At 36.1% G+C, this 15,920-nt stretch overlaps 1 protein-coding gene and 1 pseudogene across 1 annotated transcript in view; one reads left to right on the plus strand and one right to left on the minus strand.

Moving 5' to 3' along the window:
* The window catches only part of COG5 (component of oligomeric golgi complex 5), a 267,212-nt gene that overhangs the window by 156,581 nt on the left and 94,711 nt on the right, over positions 1-15,920 (minus strand). The gene's annotated exons all lie outside the window — the stretch shown is intronic.
* Positions 1,922-2,103, plus strand: LOC122438939 (annotated as a pseudogene).

The following is a 15,920-nucleotide window of genomic DNA, read 5'->3' on the forward strand; positions in this document are numbered from 1 at the left end:
CATAAACCAAGGGAATCTAATAACATCAACAAAGCATTCCAACCAATAAAAACAGAATATACATTCTGTTCAACTACACATGGAACATGAATCAAAGCATGTCCTAGGTCACAAAACAAACATTTTAAATTTAAAAGAACTGAAATCATACACCCAATTGATCATAATACAATCAAACTAAGAATCAGTAATAGAAAAATACCTATAAATTTCCCAAACATTTTGAAATCGAACAACACATTTCCAAATAATCAAGGGACCCCAAAGGCTCTCAGAGGAAATTTTCTTTAATATTTAACTACATGCAAATGAAAAATCAACATTGAAATCTCTGGGATTCAACTAAAGTGGAGTTGAAAGAAATTTAATAATAAAGGTATTCTTAGAAAAAGATTTATTATTAGGGGAAAAAATTCTCAACAATGCAATTGTTTATTGCCTTAAACTAGAAAATGGAAACAACATGAAAATAGGAGTAGCAATACTCATATCAGACAAAACAAACTTTAAAACAAAGGCTATAAAGACAGACAAGGAAGGGTACTATAGACTGATAAAGGGATCAACACAAGAAAAGGATACATTATACTTCTTGACATATATACACCCAATACAGAGCACCTAAATTTATAAGGCAAATACTAACAGACATAAAGGGAAAGATCAACAATAATACAATAACAGCAGGAGACTACACTCCATTGACATCAATGGACATACAGACATAAAATCAATAAGGCAACAGAGGTTCTAAATGACACAGATATGTTGTATTTCATTGATATGTCCAGCACACAACATCAAAAAAAAAAAAAGCAGAATATATATTCTTCTTAAGGATGCATAAAACATTCTTTAGGATAGATCACACACATGGTCACAAAGCAAGCCTCAACAAATTTAAAAGGATATAAATTATGTCAACCAACTTTTCTGATCACAAAAATATGAAATCAGAAATCAACCACAGGAAAAAAAAATGAAGAATGAGCAAACACACAGAAACTAAACAACACATTACTAAGAAACAATGGGTCAATGACAAAATCAAAGAATAAACCAGAAAATATCTTAAAAAAATGAAAATGAAGACACAACTTTACAAAATCTCTGGAATGCATCGAAAGTAATTCTAAGAGGGAAGTTCATAGTGATACAGGCCTTCCTCAAGAAACAAGAAAAATGACAAATAACCATTAGTTCAGAGAATTAGAAAACAAAGTCCAAACTCAGCAGAAGGAAGGAAATAATAGAGAGTAGAGAGAAATGAATTTTTAAAAAAGTAGAAATGATCAATAAATCAGGAGCTGGTCTTTTAAAAAGATAAACAGGAGAAGGAAATGGCAACCCACTCCAGTATTCTTGCCTGGAAAATCCCATGGATGGAGGACCCTGGGAGACTGCATACAGTCCATGGGGTCGCAAAAAGTCGGACACAACTGAGCGATTTCACTTTCACAGAGAGGAAATAGGCTGATGTTTGTTTAAGCTCCTAGGTTAAGATACCACTTTAAAAGAAAAGAAAAAAAATAAATAAATAAAAAATAAATAAATAAAAAGATAAACAAAACTGACAAATTTCTAGCTAGACTCACCAAGAGAGAACCCAAATAAACAAGAAATGAAAGAGGAGAAAAATCAACTAATACCACAGATATAAAATATCATAAGAGAATACTATAAGCAGTTATATGCCAACAAACTGAACAACCTAGAAGAAGTGAAAAGATTCTAGAAACACAGTCTGCCAACAGTGGGTCACAAAGAAAACAGATAATGTGAACAGACCAATCACTAAAAGTGAAATAGAATCTATAAACAAACTTCCTGCAAACAAAAGTCTAGGACTGGATGCCTTTATTGGAGAATTCTATGAAACATATAAATAAGAACTTGTAACTATCTTTCTCAAAACTATTCCAGCTTTGCACAGGGGCAGTATCGTAGCCAATGAGGTTTATCCAAGGCGTGATTATTGCTAATTGAAAACTTTTCTCAAAACTATTTCAAAAAATTAAGTCACTGAGGCCACCATCATCCTGATAAAAAAGCCAGACAAAGACACTATTAAAAAAATAAAATTACAGGCCAGTTATCTTTGATGAATAGATATAAAAAACTCAGTAAAATATTAGCAAACTGAATCCAACAATACATAAAAAGGATCACACAACATAATCAAGTTGTATTTATTCCAGGGTCACAAGAATGGCTCAACTATGCAAATCAGTCAATGTGATACACAACAATAACAAAAAAAGAGACAAAACCACATGATTATTTCAATAGATACAGGAAAAGCATTTCACAAAAATCAACATCCATTCATGACAAAACACTAACCAAAGTGGAAAGAGAGGCCATATCTCAAAACAACAAAGACCATTTATGACAAACCCACAGCCAATATAACACTCAACAGCAAAAAGCTGCAAGTCTTCCTGCTAAACTCACAAACAATACAAAGATGTCTCACTGCTACTATTCAACACAGTATTGAAAGTCCGAACCACAGCAATCAGAGAAGAAAAATAAAACAAAACAAAAAAGGAATTCAAATTGAAAAGGAAGAAGTAAAACTGTCACTCTTGGCAGATGACATAATAATGTATACAGAGAATCCCAGAATCTCCACACAAAAACTAGAAGAACTAATAAATGAATCATCAAGGTTGCAAAATACAAGATTAAAATACAGAATCCAGTATACTTCTACACACTAAAAATGAAATATCAGAAAGTGAAAGTTAAAAAACACATGCATATAAAATTGTGGGGAAAAAAACCCAGGAATAAACTTCACCATGGAAGTGGAAGATCCATACTGTAAAAACTATAAAGCACTGATAAAGGAAACTGAAGATGATTCAAAGCTCATACTCTTAGATTGCAACAATACTGTCAAAAGGGACATACTACCCAAGGAAATCTACAGATTTAATGCAATCCATACCAAAACAGGACACATTTTTTATAGAACTAGAATAATCCTAACATTTATATGGAACCACAGAATACCCAGACTTACCAAAACAAACCTAAGAAAAAACAACAAAGGGAGGCATAAGCCATCAAGACTTTAGATTATCCTATAAAGCCACAGTAACCAAACAGTATGGTACTGGTACAAAAACAGACACAACAGATCAATGGACTAGAATAGAGAGTGCAGAGGTAAACCAATACAATCACAGTTAATTAATCTATGACAAAGGCAGCCAGAATATACAATGGAGAAAAGAGTCTCTTCAACAAATGGTGTTAGCAATGCTAGACAGCTACATGTAAAGCAATGAGTTTAGAACATTCCCTCATACAATATACAAAAATAAACCCAAAATGGTTTAAAGACATAAATGTTAGCCATAACACTATAAAAGTTCTAGAAGGGAACATAAAATATAGGCAAGACATTCTTTGACATAAATCACAGCAATATTTTCCTACATCTGTCCCCCAAGGCAAAGGAAATAAACACAAAAATAAACAAAGAGGATTTAATCAAACTTAAAAGCTTTTATACAGCAAAGGGCAAACTCCAGGAGAAGGTGAGGAAAGGGAAGCCTGGTATGCTGTAGTCCATGGGATTGCAAAGAGTCTGACATGACTAGGCAACTGAACAACAACAACAATAAAAGCAAAGGAAACAAAGTAAAAAGACAACCTACAGACTGGGAGAAAAACATCTGCAAATAATGCAACTGACAAAGGATTAATATTTAAAGTATACAAACAGCTCATACAACTCAGTATCAGGGGGGAAGAAAAACACACAATCCAATCAAAAAAATGGGTAGAAGACCTACAGAAACGTTTCTCTAAAAAAAACACACAAATAGCCAAAAGGCACATGAAAAGATGCTCTGGTTATTTTACATCAATTATATCACAATAAAGCTATGTTGTTGTTTTTTAATGAAGAAAAACTGCAACAGAAATACATCAAACAGAACTAAAGGGCTTATTCAACAGCCAAAAAAATCATTTCCTATCTTCATCTTACTTATGAAAGACATCAAGAATTATCTATACGACTTTGATTTTTTTTTTTCTTCTCAAACTGCCATCTAAATGATTCCTATGTGGTAAGTTTTGCATATACACATAGAAAACAGACACTAATCCTACCTTCAAAACATTTATATTATAGCTTTGCTGACAAACTCCAAAACAGAACTACAATCCAGGCAGTTCATTAACCAAAAAGTTTAACAATAAACTTACACGTTAAAAGGATTTTTCCCCAGAGAGCTAAAAATAATTACATAATTCCTAATTATGGATATAAGAGGTACTACTTCTCTAGGGCCCTGGCACTCCAAAAGATCAAATGTTTGGTGTACAGTGACTTCACTATATTAGTAGATGTTATGATACATTTAGAAAATACTGAGTTAAAAGCAAAATAAAGCTGGCTTCTTCACTACACTGTTCCTTGTAACTATTCATATGTACTAAGTCATCTGAAAGAGGCATATACAATAATATATAATATTCCCCAATCTATTTGTTTCTCATCCCCCGCCCCCCCCAAATTACATAAGATCTAGTAGGACTAGCACTCACAGAACACACTTAAGAAAATACAGTAACTTGACCATAGTGGTTTGGGTACAATACTAAAGAAACAAAATCCATCTAAATCCACTGATAGAACTTTTTCATTTACCCTTTAAAAATCTCAGTAAAGGACCTTATTTACACTGTATAAAGCACAAAGAAGCAATAATATAAATAAGGAAGATACATAACCATGTATTCTATTCTTGTATGACTACAGTATCCATTAAATACTCTAGTAGAGGAGAGGCATATAACATTCTTCCCTCAAAGTCCTAGTAAGAAATGATGAAGGAAAAGATCAGGGTGATGCTTCCACAAGCCAAAGAACACTAAAGATTGCCATAAACCACCATAAGTAGGGGAGAGGCACATAACATTCTTCCTTCAAAGTCCTAGTAAGAAATGAACCCTACCAACATTCTGATCTTGGACTCTCAGAGGGACCAGAACACGTGATCCCAAAACCAGGCATGTGGATCATTTTGAGCTGAAGATGAACAAGACCTAACAGACTAGGGAAGAGTTTGTTTTACCCTTAACTTAACCACCTCAAAGAATTTAGGCAGAGAGTCTTTACCCAGAAGAGAGTTAAAACCAGACATAACATTTTACATCAGAAAGGCTTACCTGCATGGCATGGGAAACATTTATTTGGCAAACATTTGCTCTTCCCATCCTCCTGTTAACTGCCTTCCTCCTGTGAAGTCTCAGACCTCTACTCTCTCTCCTCCTTAGCTAACAATGGCATATAAGCCTCAACTGCCTGATTTAGAGCCTCATACCTTTGGGGGTCTCTTACATATGAAATTAAATCTTTCTCCTATAAATCCCCTGTTCTATGCTAATTTAATTGTTAGACCAGCCAAAGAACCCAAAATGAGAAGGGAAAAATTTCTCTCTCCTACAACTTCTAGCCTCCAGATCTGCGAGACAATAAATTTCTGTTGTGTAAGCCACCCAGTCTGCAATACTGCTAAGGCAGCTCTAGCACAGCAACACACGATACCAGGTGTCCAGACACTGTTACAGGAACTTGTATATTGCTCATTTAATGCAACAGTCCTCCAGTTAGGTATCTTCATCTATCTCACTTTATAGACATCAAAACTGAGGTGCAGAGCAGTTAACTATCTTGCCCAAGTTCACATTTATTAGGTTTCAAACGCAGGATTAGGGAAGTAACACAAATGGTGGTGTCCTGTAGCATAACAGAATATTTCAACTCTCTGGCTAACAACATCAAAGTTCGAATCTCTAGCCCTCTAAAGCTTTATTCTCACAATATACTCTCTAAAATCTTCTAATTATTACTTTCTACTTAAAAGAGTAGGAGCAGATTCAGTTGGCTTCAAAAGGAACCCTAACTGATAGATAAGGAGACTTCCATTAGGAACTGGAGTGACAGTGAAAGCTGAATTACTTAGAAAATCTGGCAGTGCTCACAGACTCAAAAATTATCCAAGTGATTTCTAACTACAACTTGTCATATAGATTTTGAGTTTTGCAATGAGGTAGCAAAGGGCCTATGTGACAAACCTGGCCACAAAAATTAGTTCCTCAAACAAGATCTTAACAACCCAGATAATCATGATAGAGTGATCACTCACCTAGAGCCAGACATCCTGAAGAGCGAGGTCAAGTGGGCCTTAGGAAGCATCACTATGAACAAAGCTAGAGGAGGTGATGCAATTTCAGTTGACTATTTCAGATCCTAAAAGATGATGCTGTGAAAGTGCTGCACTCAATATGCCAGCAAATTTGGAAAACTCAGCAGTGGCCACAGGACTAGAAAAGGTCAGTTTTCATTCCAATGCCAAAGAAAGTCAATGCCAAAGAATGCTCAAACTATCGCACAATTGCACTCATCTCACACGCTAGTAAAGTAATGCTTAAAATTCTCCAAGCCAGGCTTTAGCAATACATGAACCGTGAACTTCCAGATGTTCAAGCTGGTTTTAGAAAAGGCAGAGGAACCAGAGATCAAATTGCCAACATCTGCTGGATCATCAAAAAAGCAAGAGAGTTCCAAAAAAACATCTATTTCTGCTTTATTGACTATGCCAAAGCCTTTGACTGTGTGGATCACAATAAACTGTGGAAAACTCTTAAAGAGATGGGAACACCAGACCATCTGAACTGTCTCTTGAGAAACCTGTATGCAGGTCAGGAAGGAGCAGTTAGAACCGGACATGGAACAACAGACTGGTTCCAAATAGGAAAAGGAGTACATCAAGGCTGTATATTGTCACCCTGCTTATTTAACTTATACGCAGAGTACATCGTGAGGAACACTGGGCTGGATGATGCACAAGCTGGAATCAAGACTGCCAGGAGAAATATCAATAACCTTAGCTATGCAGATGACACCACCCTTATGACAGAAAGCAAAGAGAAACTAAAGAGCCTCTTGATGAAGGTAAAAGAGGAGAGTGAAAAGGCTGGCTTAAAACTCAACATTCTAAAAACTAAGATCATGGCATCTGGTCCCATCACTTCATGGCACAGAGATGGGGAAACAATGGAAACAGTGACAGACTTTAATTTCTTGGGCTCCAAAATCACTGCAGATGGTGACTGCAGTCATGAAATTAAAAGACGTTTACTCCTTGGAAGAAAAGCTATGACCAACCAAGACAGCATATTAAAAAGCAGAGACATTACTTTGCCAACAAAGGTCCATCTAGTCAAAGCTATGGTTTTTCCAGTACTCATGTATGGATGTGAGAGTTGAACCATAAAGAAAGCTGAGCACCAAAGAATTGATGGTTTTGAACTGTGGTGTTGGAGAAGACTCTTGAGAGTCCCTTGGACTGAAAGGAGATTAAACCATCCTAAAGGAAACCAGTCTTGAATATTCATTGGAAGGACTGATGCTGAAGCTGAAGCTCTAATACTTTGGCCACCTGAAGTGAAGAACTGACTGACTGGAAAAGACCCTGATGCTGGGAAAGATTGAAGGCAGGAGGAGAAGGGGACGACAAAGGATGAGATGGTTGTATGGCATCACCAACTTGATGGACATGAGTTTGAGCAAGCTCTGGGAGCTGGTGATGGACAGGGAAGCCTGGTGTGCTGCAGTCCATGTGGTCACAAACAGTTGGACACGACTGAGCAACTGAACTGAACTGACTGACTGACTGACTGACTGATCTTAAAGCACTTCATCTATTATGACCATAATAGATGGTCATAGACTTACTAGATCTCTCTCTAAAAGCAAGACTATATACACATAGACCAATTGAGAGGAGGAGGGTAGGGAGCAATAGAGAATAATGGAGAGTTTCACACTACCAGGGGAGACTAGAGATCAGTGTTACAGCTTGGCTTTTCCTATACAACAAAGTTGACAATGGCCCAAAGTTGATCATTTCTTCTCTTTTTTGTCTTTCATGCTCTTAATCTAATTCACTTCATGTTAACTCCCTGTGAAAACACTGTGCCCACAAATTAGCTCACAACTTGACAGTTAAATATATTTTAAAACAAAACACATTATTCTATTATAGTTTGAATTATGTCCCACAAAAAGACATGTTAAAATCTTAGCCCACAGTACCTATAAATGTGACCTTATTCAGAAACAGGTTCTCTGCAGATGTAATCAAGACAAGGTCACAATGGATTAGGATACGCTCCACTCCAATGACCAGAATCCTTCTAAAATAAGGGGAATTTAGACACAGACACACAGAAAGGAAAATGCCACATTAATACAAAGACCCACAGGGAAGAGGTCATGTGAAGACAGAGGCAGTGAAGAGAATGACACATTTATAAACCAGGTAAAACCAAGGGTTTCCAGCACCAACCAAAAACTAGAAAAGGTAAGGAAGAATCTTCAGAGACAGCGTAACCATGTAAATAGCCTTGATTTCAGACTTTTAGCTTCCAGAACTCTGAGAGAATAATTTTCTCTTGTTTTAAGTCACTTGGTTTGTGGTAATTTGTTAGAGTAGCCCTAGGCATCTAATACATCTTCTCTCCAATATATTCACTTTTTCTCATCTTTAATCAAGCCTTAATTTAGGCCTGAAGCTATAGACCTAACAAGTTAAGAACTGAAGTCAACGAAGGTTTCCCAAGCAAAGCAGCTGCAGGATGAGCCATTTAATCTTCTACACGACGTTCACTGGCCCATTACCAGCAAGTTCCCGTATTCTTAGTTTAGAGCTCTTGAGCTACTGAACACAATTTTCACAATGAATGAATTATGTTTGTAAAAAGGAGTTAGGAAAATGGAACAGAAAACTGTTTAGGCTTAAAACACAAATATCAGACACTTTGCTACATAAAATGGAGATCATGATCTCAATTCCACTACTAGTGTTTCTTGTCCATCTGCTTCATACTGCAAGAAAATATTCAACAATTACGCATAAAAAACCAACTGGAACAATGACAGATACTAAGTACTAGAATATATTACTAAATGCATACCATGCGTGTTAAGTCACTTTAGCTGCAGAATGTTTCTAATTACAAAAGTCCTGAATTAGTCCTACAATAGTCCCAGGAAATAGATGATACATTAAACTATGATCATATCAAGTAAACTATGTATACAAGTTGTTATCCATTATAAGAGATAAAGAAAATTCAAAAACAAAAATATTCTAATGATTCCTCCACTTTAAGAATGAGCATAGTAAGATTTAAAATGGATAACCAATAAGGATCTACTGTATAGCACATGGAATTCTGCTCAGTGTTATATAGCAGCCTGGATGGGAGGGGAATTTCAGGGTGAGTGGGTATATATATACACATACGTATGGCTGAGTTCCTTCACTGTTCACCTGAAACTATTATTAACAACATTACTAACTGGCTATACCCAGTACAAAATGAAAAGTTTGAAATAAAAAACAAAAAAATGAGTATAGTAATGGTACAGTTTCCAGATGATTTTATAAAATAATCTCTCAGGTATCTTTGGTTTTGTTTTTCCTATTTATTGAGATTTATGTCACATACCATCAAATTCACCCATGTAAATGATATGTGTGTATATATAACACAGAGACTATATATCCAATATTTACATATTCAGAGTTGTATAACCATCACCACAATCTAATTTTAGAACATTGCTATCACCTCCAAAAACAAACTCCATGTCGATTATCAGTCACTTCCTATTTCTGCTTTCCCTCCAACCCACTCTGCCCCAACCTGAAACAATCTACTTTCTGTTCTTATGGATTTTCCTATTCTGGATATTTCATATAAATAGAATGATATAATTTGGTCTTTTATGATTGGCTTCTTTTACTAAGCATAATGTTTTCAAGGTTTATCCACAAGGCAGCATATATCAGTACTTCATTTCTTTTTACTGCCAAATAATATTCCACATATGAATGTAACATGTTTCTTTATTTACCATTTGATGGCCATTTAGACTGTTTCTAATTTGGGACCATTATGAATAAAGCTGCTATGAATATTCATGTATAAGTTTTTGTGCAGACTTACGCTTTCATTTCTCTTAGGTACTATGAATGGAACTGACAAGGTGTATGGTTACTTACATTTAGCATCTTGAGAAACAAGCAAACTCTTCTCCAAGTGGGTGTACCATTTAACACTCCCATCAGCAGGATACGAGAGTGCCAATTTCTTCACATTCTCACCAACACTTACTAGAGTATGTCTTTTTAATTTTGGCCATTCCAGGGAGTATGAAATGGTATTCTATATGGCATTGATTTGCATTTCCCTAATGACTAATATTGGCTAATGTCAGCTAATTGGTTAATATTGGCTAGTGACTAATATTGGCTAATTCCCTAATGACTAATAATGGCTGGATGGCATCATCGACTCGATGGGCATGAGTCTGAGTAAACTCCAGGAGTTGGTGACGGACAGGGAGGCCTGGCGTGCTGCGATTCATGGGGTTGCAAAGAGTCGGACACGACTGATCGACTGAACTGAACTGAACTGAACTGAATGACTAATCACGTTGAGCATTTTTTCATGTGCTTATTGGCCATTTGTGTATCTTCTTTCAAGAAACATCAAGTCCTTTGTCCGTTTTTTAGTTAGGTTCTCCTTTTTAACTTTTGAGTTGAAAGGCTCTTTATATTTTCTGCATACAAGTTCCTTGTCAGACATATGATTTATAAATATTATATCACATTCTATGTGCTGTTCACACTTTCTTTTTTTAATTAATTAATTTATTTTAATTGGAGGCTAATTACAATATTGTAGTGGTTTCTGCTATACATTGACATGAATCAGCCATGGGTATACATGTGTCCCCCATCCTGAACCCCCTTCCCACCTTCCTCCCCATCCCATCCCTCAGGGTCATCCCAGTGCACCAGCCCTGAGCGCCCTGTCTCATGCATCAAACCTGGACTGGCGATATGTTTCACATACGGTAATATACATGTTTCAATGCTATTCTCTCAAGTCATCCCACCCTCACCTTCTCCCACAGAGTCCAAAGGTCAGTTCTTTATCCCTGTGTCTCTTTTGCTCACATATAGGGTCATCATTACCATCTTTCTAAATTCCATATATATGCATTAATATACTGTATTGGTGTTTTTCTTTCTGACTTACTTCTCTCTGTATTATAGGCTCCAGTTTCATCCACCTCATTAGAACTGATTCAAATGCATTCTTTTTAATAGCTCAGTAATATTCCATTGTGTGTACGTACCACAGCCTTCTTATCCATTCATCTGCTGATGGGCATCTAGGTTGCTTCCATGTCCTGGCTATTGTAAACAGTGCTGCGATGAACACTGGGGTACACGTGTCTCTTTCAATTCTGGTTTCCTCGGTGTGTATGCCCAGGAGTGGGATTGGTGGGTCATATGGAAGTTCTATTTCCAGGTTTCTAAGGAATCTCCACACTCTTCTCCACAGTGGCTGTACTAGTTTGCATTCCTACCAACAGCGTAAGAGGGTTCCTTTTTCTCCGCACCCTCTCCAGCATGTATTGTTTGTAGACTTTTTGATAGCAGCCATTCTGACCAGCGTGAGATGGTACCTCATTGTGGTTCTGATTTGCATTTCTCTGATAATGAGTGATGTAGAGCATCTTTTCATGTGTTTGTTAGCCATCTGTATGTCTTCTTTGGAGAAATGTCTGTTTAGTTCTTTGGCCCATTTTTTGATTGGGTTGTTTATTTTTCTGGAATTGAGCTGCAGGAGCTACTTGTATATTTTGGAGATTAATTCTTTGTCAGTTGCTTCGTTTGCTATTATTTTCTCCATATTCTGAAGGCTGTCTTTTCACCTTGCTTATAGTTTCCTTCTTTGTGCTTTTAAGTTTAACTAGGTCCCATTTGTTTATTTTTGCTTTTATTTCCATTACTCTGGGAGGTGGGTCATAGAGGATCCTGCTGTAATTTATGTCAGAGAGTGTTTTGCCTATGTTTTCCTCTAGGAGTTTCATAGTTTCTGGTTTTACATTTAGCTCTTTAATCCATTTTGAGTTTATTTTTGTGAATAGTGTTAAAAGGTGTTCTAGTTTCATTCCTTCACAAGTGGTTGACCAGTTTTCCCAGCACCACTTGTTACGTTTATCCTTTCTTAATGGTGTCTCATGTTTTCTGTTCCTTGATGCTATCCTTTGATGGACAGAGGTTTTTAATTTTAATGAAGCATAATTTCTCTATTTTTTATTTTTTCATTAACCTCTTGGTATCTCATCTAAGAAACTAAGGTCATGACAATTTACTTCTGTTTTCTTCTAGAAGTTTTTGGCTTTAACTCTTAAATTTAGGTATATGATATATTTTGAGTTCCTTTTTTGCATGGTATAGGAAAGAAGTACATATTTGCTTGTTTGCATAGAGATATCCATTTATCCTTGGTGGCAAATGGTGACTATCCAACAGTCCTTGGTAAAGAGACTATTCATTACCCATCGAATTGTCTTTACAGCTTTGTAAGAAATCTGTAAATGTACGAGTTTGCTTCTGGACTTTAAATTCTACTTTATTGATCTGGAGTTCTACCCTTATGTGCCAAACTATCTTAATTACCGTAACTCTGAAGTAGGTTTTTAAGTCAGAAAGCTCAGGTTCCCCAACATTGTTCTTTTTCAAGTTTATTTTGACTATTCTTTTTCAAACTTGTTTTACCTATTCTGGGTTGCTTGCATTTCAATATGAATTTCAGGATTATTCTGTCATTTTCTGCAAAAACATCAGTTGGGATTTTGATACAGATTGCATTTAATCTGTCAACTAATTTGGAGAGTTTGACCATCAGTGGTGTCTTAAAGATATCCATATCCTAATCCTCACAGTTTGTAAATATGCCACTTTCCACAATAAAAGGGACTGTGCAGGTAACTGTGATAAATTAAGAACCTTGAGATGGGGAGATTATCTTGATTATCTGGGTGACCCCATGGTAAACACAAGTGTCCTTATGAGAGGGAGGCAAAGGGAGATTTGACTATAGAAGGTAATGTGAGAATGGAAGCAAGGGGAAGCAAAGGTGATGGGAAGCACTTTGATGAGCTAAGGAATGAAGAGAGCCTCCAGAAACTTGAAAACACAAGAAAATGGAGTGTCTCCTTTAGCATGTAGAAAGAACTAGCAGCTAAAACTTTTAGTCTCATAACACTCATTTTCAGCTTCTTCAGAACTGTAATAAATTGGTGTTGCTTTAACCCACAAAATTTGTGATAATTCGTTACAGCAGCCCTAAAAAACTAATACACCTAACATACTCCAAATGTTTTTGCACATAAGAGTTCAATATACATGTAACCAAAACTAATAAAAAAAAACTACAGCTATACTTAGATGTTCCTATATCCTTTTCTCAGTAAGTGATTGACCAGGCAAATGGAAAATCAGTAAGGATATCTATAGAGAGAGAGACAATACAAACATTGCCAATTTTTTATAATTGGTAAATCCAGGTTATTAATAATAAAGGCAAAAATATAAACCAAATATTAACTATACAGGGGACAAACCTGACATATATCATCTTAATCTCATGATCAAGGTTAACGTTACCAGTAATTAGATGGCAAATAGCTGGGGAAACAATGGAAACAGTGACAGACTTTAATTTCTTGGGCTCCAAAATCATTGTGGACGGTGACTGCAGCCAAGAAACTAAAAGACGCTTGCTCCTTGGAAGAAAACCTTTGATCAACCCAGACAGCATATTAAAATGCAGAGATGTTATTTTGCTGAAAAAGGTCTGTACAGTCAAAGCTATGGTTTTCCCAGTACTCATGTATGGATGTGAGAGTTGGACTATAAAGAAAGCTGAGCACCAAGAATTGATGCTTTTGAACTATGGTGTTGCAGAAGACTCTTGAGAGTCCCTTGGACTAAAAGGAAGATCAAACCAGTCAATCCTAAAGGAAATCAGTCCTGAATATTCATTGGAAGGACTGATGCTGAGGCTGAAGCTCCAATATTCTGGCCACCTGATGTGAAGAACTGACTCACTGGAAAAGACCCTGTTGCTGGGAAAGATTGAAGGCAGGAGAAAGGGACGAGAGAGGATGAGATGGTTGGATGGCATCACCGACTCAACGGATATGAGTTTGAGCAAACTCCAGGAGTTGGCGATGGACAGGGAAGCCTGGCATGCTGCAGTCCATGTGGTCACAAACAGTTGGATACAACTGAGCAACTGAACTGAACTCAACTGAAATCCAGGTTATAAAATAAGGGGACTCATTTTATCATTTCCTCAATTTTGCTCTAGTTTGAAAACTTCCAAAATAGTACAATGAAAAACGTTCACTGAATTAAAGAGAATATAATATATAAAAGACAGCCTACTTTCATTTTGAGCAACATCAAACTCAATTATCTTACCACTGAGGTATTGTTATTTACTATAAAAGTCCTACTATTTGCTATACTAATTTTTAAACAAGGTTCAGCTTCCAAACAAAATCTAAAGAAGTGTTATTTTGGACAGCAATTCGGTGGATTTTAACACTTTATCATGAAAATTCTTAAAAAGAAGAGAAAATGGTATAACAAGCCCCCTGTTTCAGCAACTCTCATTATCTAACCAATTTTATTTTGTCCATATCTCCGCTCCATTATTTGCTTTGCTGAAGCATTTTAAGCAAATCTAAGAAAGCAAGTTATTTCCCCCATATATACTTCAGCATAAGCATTAAATATTAAGTACAAAAAGAATTATCAAGAAGAATATGTCAAGTGAAAAGCCCAAAGTATGCTATAAAACTAGTTGTTTTTTAGTCAAAGAAAATTGAAAAGTTAAGCACAAGGAGAGCAGGCAAAAAACACTGCTAGAAGAAAATAAAATTTAAGCTGATAAAATACACCATGCCAGGAAACATTATGTCAGTTCAAAACTGACATATCACACACACACGTGCACATATGGAGTAAACAAGATGGAACCATCAAATGCACTAGGGGTATAATCTTAGAATACTAAAATAATATAACTGGAAGATAGCCCAGAAGGCAAATACTATAAACACATACTAAAATGCAAGAATTTCAGTGTACGTATCTCAAGTTAATCAAGAATTACTCTCAAAAAAGATATACAGGCTCCTCTGTCCATGGGATTTCTTCTTTGTCCATGGCAAGAACACTGGAATGGGTTGTCATTTCCTTCTCCCGGGGGATCTTCCCGATCCAGGGACTGAACCAGTGACTCCTGCATTGCAAGTGGATTCTTTACCATCTGAGCCACCAGGGAAGCCCAGGGAAAGAACAGTCTTCACAGTAAATCAAACTGGGAACACTGGACATTCACATGAATGATGAAGCCAGGCCCTGATCTCACATGATACACAAAAATTATCTCCAAATGGATTAAAAACCTAAAGGTATGAGCTAAAACTATAAAAACTATGAAGTTTCATGACACTGGATTTGACAATGATTTCTAAGATATGGCGCCAAAAACACAGGCAAGTAAGAATAAAATTGGACTACATCAAAAATAAAAATTTCTATGCATTAAAGGACACAATGAACTAAGTGTAAAGGCAACCTACAGAATGGGAGAAAATATTTGTAAATCATGTATCTGATAAGGAATTATTATTTTAAATTGGTAAAGAACTCCTACAACTGAACAACAGTAACCAAAAGATACTCAATTTTAAAAAGGACAAAGGACTTAAGTAGACACCTCTCCAAAGATGATATATAAATGGCCAACAAGCATATATAAGGATGTTCAACATTATTAATCATTAGATGACTATAAATCAAAACTACAATGAGATATCACCTTATATTCATTACAATGGTCACTATCAAAAAACAGAAAATAAGTGTTGGCAAGTATGTGAAGAAATTGGAAACCTTGTGCACCATTACTGGGAATGTAAAATGGGCTGCCGCAATGGAAAATGGTATGGA

The sequence above is a fragment of the Cervus canadensis genome, chromosome 3, assembly GCF_019320065.1.
Source record: "Cervus canadensis isolate Bull #8, Minnesota chromosome 3, ASM1932006v1, whole genome shotgun sequence".
NCBI classification, from domain to species: domain Eukaryota; kingdom Metazoa; phylum Chordata; class Mammalia; order Artiodactyla; family Cervidae; genus Cervus; species Cervus canadensis.